Raw genomic sequence first — 5276 nt, forward strand, 5'->3', positions numbered from 1 at the left:
CCCCCCCCCCTCCCCAAAGTATGAAATGCTCAGGCATTTGCGGTGCAGTAACACAGTGTCAAATAAGTTTCGTCCTGGTACTGGGTTCTTCTGCTGGACTATCCACAGGTTCCTGACCCATATTTGAGCTGGGGTTACTATGCAGGAGGGGAAGGCGATGTTGAGGTCCATCCTTTTGGTCCCAGCGCTCTGTCCAGCTCCAGCGCGTGTGCATATGACCCCGTCGGTGTACCACTCTCCCCCTCTAACAGACAGGACATCACAGGGCAGCCTGTAGCGTAGTGGTTAAGGTAAATGACTGGGACACGCAAGGTCAGTGGTTCTAATCCTGGTGTAGTCGCAATAAGATCAGCTGCACAGCCGTTGGACCCTTCAGCAAGGCCCTTAACCCTGCATTGCTCCAGGGGAGGATTGTCTCCTGCTTAGTCTAATCACCTGTACGTAACTCTGGATAAGAGCGTCTGCCAAATGCCAGTAATGTAATGTAATGTCATCAAGCCTGATACACACAGATAACTAAAATTCATATATGGAATAGAAATGTTTACATGCAGTCATACATAAATGTAAAAGCCATCCTTCAAACTGGGGGTGTACATGAACTCTTCTTCTTCATATTAATTAGTTAGTTAGTTGGTTAGTTGGTTTGTTAGAAAAGTAAATCTGCTTTCCAAATCAAAACAAGAAACCCTAGCAGGTTGGCTCACAAGTATGAAATTAAATAATAGTACAATGAAATAAACACTTACATACAAAGCCTAAAATACTCCCAAGTGACATTTGTTATTTCTGTAAAAAGCATATTGGGGGAAAATATTTATGTTCCTGTTATGAACAATAACAGAACCTATAACTATTGACCTCATCTTTGTATCACCGTTTAAAATAACTGCATTTTGTGTAAGATGTTTTATATGTTTCTCTTATACCGCTGGCATAGGAAGGTAACTGCGTATGTGAGATATGTGAAATCCACTAACAGTACACTGTCGGATCTTTGCTTGAGCACAATCTTTGATCTCTATTGTTTTTTACTTTTATTGAAAAGTTTTCTGTGTGCATATGCTTTGAAGCTTATTCCGTGATTCATTCTGTATGTGCAGAAAAACAAAGTCTGTCTTTTTCTAATCTAAAAGCTTTAATCTAATACATCTCTTGTGGATGTATGCATATGCTGTAAAATGGGACAAGACAACACAACATTTGACATACATAATGTAAAAGTAGCTTAGAAGCTAAACTTACAGGATCTTTTAGATCAACTATTTGAACCTAATCAAGCATATTCATTTTTTTATGAATCTTTCTCTCTTTTCTTTCTGTGTGTGTGTGTTTGTGTGTGTGTGTACATCTCTTTGCTTAGGATGTTAATTGAACATAATAATATCATGTGAACAGTTCACTGTTGTGACTTCCTAAGCAAAACCCTGATGCATTTGCATATGCTTTTTGATGTTTGCTATGATTTGTAACAGCCTTCTAGAAAACATCAAAAAGTGGTTCAATGTTGAATCAATGACTCAAACGTTGCCTGAAAAGCCTTCCTGAGCTCACAACAGCTCATGTTTTATATTCATACCAGCATATTTATTTAATCATGCAAAGGCTTCACAGAGTTTAGATAATAACTCTGCAGTTCTCTTTCTGAAAACACTAGATACACTATCAAAACAGAGAATGGCAGTTTCCCAGTTTCTAATTGATTTGATTTGTAATTTTCACACAGTTTTGGTGAGATGAATTATCATTTAGAGGTGCATCTTTATTTAATTAATTCATAAAACAAAAACAATTCAACATACCCAATACTAGAGAACAGCCATGTATATGAATATATTATTTCTCTACAGGCAGTGTAAGTTCACATGAGAAATGAAGAGTAATCCTTTGAAAAGCAGGTTTTTTGGATTTTTTTCTCTCTAAAATTCTAAGAGGGTGTTCTAGAACTCCACTGTTTTCATCTACCAGCAGTGATTATTATATCAGCATTAGAATGTTCAGGGAATACCATTCTAATCACACATTGTGACCTCACACCTGAAAGGGTTAAAAGCGACTGAAAGGCAGAAAGCAGAAGGCCTCCAGATGATCGCGTATTTGTACCGAAATGCCCCGTTCGGTTACGAGTTAGGGCACTTGACCTTCATCATAAACAAACCACGCTGCTCATATCCACTGTGTAATTTGTACTTAACTGGTGTGATTTTTTACGGCCATTTTCCTGATGTCCCCAGACCTCCAGCCGCACCATGGGATGTTCTCTGTGAATGCTAGCTTTGTTCTGCCATACCTCACAGATAGAGCGGCACAATTGAGCAGCCATAAAACAGCATCAGTCATCCTTAGTGCCCCTCACAGTGACAGATGCATGTGTCTGAGTGAGCTCATTTTAACATGCCCTCCACGGACTGCCATGCTGGAAGATCAGAAAGCCCACACAAGGGTTGATCCACTGGGGTACTGTTGCTTCAAATTTAACCCCTTACCTTGGGATGATGAATATGAATAATACAAGACAATTGCTCTCCATAAGACTTGAGTATATTTCTGAAACCTAAAGACCATTGGGGGAAAATAGCTTGTGTTTATTATTATTATTATTATTATTATTATTATTATTACAGACAGCAGCATAGTATTTGGTGATGCAATGCTTTAAATGAACTTCCATAAACCATTTCCACATGAGGTAAGAAATGATTTCATCCCATGTGTCATTCTGCTGCACAAGCACACACACGCGCACACACACACACACACACACACATTTTCTTACATACACACAAAATAATTTGTCATAATTCAACAACATCTGGGACCAGAGTAGAAAAAAGAGAGTGACTGTGTCTGTGTGTCTTTGTGTGTCTGCGTGTGCATGTGCACATGTGTGTGTGTGTATCTGTGTGTCTGTGTGTGCGTGTGTGTGCATGTGGAGGGTAGGAGGCACCTGCATTTGATTGTGGTGGCAGAATAAATAGCATGGTCCTGTTCAGGGATTTGTGGGGGGGGGGGGTTGTTGAGGGATTTGCCGGGCGGGGGGCTTAATAAAAGCAGAGGGGTAGGGGGTTGAAATGAGACTCCCCTTTAACTGCCATGTCCCCTCCGTGTTGTATCCTAACAGGATTAGGGCTCACTTAGCTCCTGTATTAGCATAGTTTAGCCCCATTCACTGCCCGTTTAAGTTTCCGCTGGTCTTTGATCAGCCTAGCATGAGTGTTTAGGACAGGGCACAGGGGGGTGTACACAAGTGATATCCACCCACCACTTGCACCTCTCTCTCAAAATGGTGCATCCTCCAATCACAAGCAACTAGAAAACACACTGCCTTAAAGGTTTTTGGAATGTTTTGTGTCTATGTCACTATTCTAGAACTCCAATGCAAGTAGCCATTGTTACATCATCATTAGAATGTTCAATTAAGAACATTCTAATCACATTTTTGTGATCTCACATCCTAAAGGGTTAACAGTACTCTAGAATTATAGTCATGCGCTATCGGCTGATACTCAACCTTGGGACTGATTTTAATGTATTTTCTGGTAGTGGGGTTTTCTAGTGGGAATATGGATTCTTGCTTCATGAAGTCCAACATTAAATCTCTAAGTGAAAGTTTTACAACCAGTCCCTGAATATCTAGAGTGACCTCTTTTATTGCTTCCATTTGCATGCAAATGAAGGCAGCGCCATTGCTGTAAGGCAGGCGAGGCTGAAAATATCCCGTCACTCCAGGGTTCTTTTGTTTTAAACACACACCCTGTTCATTTGCTAAATGAGCAGGTGGGGAGAATGTTCATTTTGCCTTGTTACTTTTAATTACTTTTTAACTACTTTCGCTTTAATTTTTGTATCTTTCCCCCTTCATGGGGAGCTGTCAGGCAGCCAAAAAAAACGTCCAAGGACATGTAGCCTCCACACAGAAAAAAACAATAATTGCATTTACTTTAAAATGATGCACCGTGGTTGCACGCAGTATGATTACATACTGTATACGAGACTTCTACTGATTACTTGGTACTTAATAACACTGCATGTAACCACCTTCCATAATTTTATTAAGTAACCATTTTTTATGGTTTGTACTCTGGTTAGTTATAGCATTAGTACTACTCAATCAACTTTGGGCATTTAACATCATTTATTTTCCAGTAGGCCTTGACTGTTCTCAGAAACCCAAAAATGTCGTCTTCAATTTCTTCACCAGTCGTATTTCAAGTTCAATTGAAAAGTTCCAGCGCTTTTCCCAAAGAACCCACTGCTGGTTTGGTGACAGAAATGTTGCATTTATCCAGTAGGCCACAGACTCCTGAGGTTAATGTAAACATATGTGCAACGGACTGGTTTTGCTTAGACAACTACACAAAAAAAAAAATGAACGAATGGATTTACTTGGACAGTGGTTGCACACATTATTATTAAGCATATTTGAAGTCCCATATTATTAATATTACTGTGGGCCTGCCTGCAAAACTAATATTAGGTCTATTGTTCTATTTTTATTAAATTATTTCGCATGTCGAAATAATTTAGCTTCCATACGACGTTTTAACAACCTATCCATGCTCATTTTTAATACAATTATTTGTTTAAATCAATAGTCGTGCGCATTTGCTGACAATTCCGGCATCCAAGGTTGTCAAATTGTCATTCATTGTGTCCTTGATCATTTTAATGGAAATATGCTATTAATATAATCTTCTATAATATGTAGCCTATATAATATATATTTTTTTTTATGGAAACGCGACCTCGATATTTGGTCGGCCTAGTCATTAAAATATGACAACTATATCTTTAAAACATAGTGTTTTAGTGACCTGAAACGCATTTTGATAGTTCGATAGTTCGTGGTACAGGTACAATACGGGTTACGTTCCATTAATATCATTATTCCTTTCTGATAAAATGTATGAAAGTTGTAAAATAATTAAAATGATATATGTATATATATATTTTTTTGTTAATTATTATTCTAATATGGCAAAAGGCAGTGTACAAAATGCACCTCTGCAAAACTCACTTTGGTGGTTCTTATAATCTGTCTTAAAATTATTATTTTTATGTAGAATAAAATTATATGACAAAAACACACAGAAGTAAATTTGTCGTGATGATATTTTAACACGGATTTGTAAAACTGAAGACATAGATTAATTCGACACATTCCAGGTATTTTGACAGTTGGTATAAAATGGGTAGCATCCTAATATGGGGTGACGTATCTCTTCTTTCCCGTTTTTATGTTTTGCTTGTACTTGTGGATGTATAAGGCATGATCA

The sequence above is a fragment of the Conger conger genome, chromosome 3 (assembly GCF_963514075.1).
Source record: "Conger conger chromosome 3, fConCon1.1, whole genome shotgun sequence".
NCBI classification, from domain to species: Eukaryota; Metazoa; Chordata; class Actinopteri; order Anguilliformes; family Congridae; genus Conger; species Conger conger.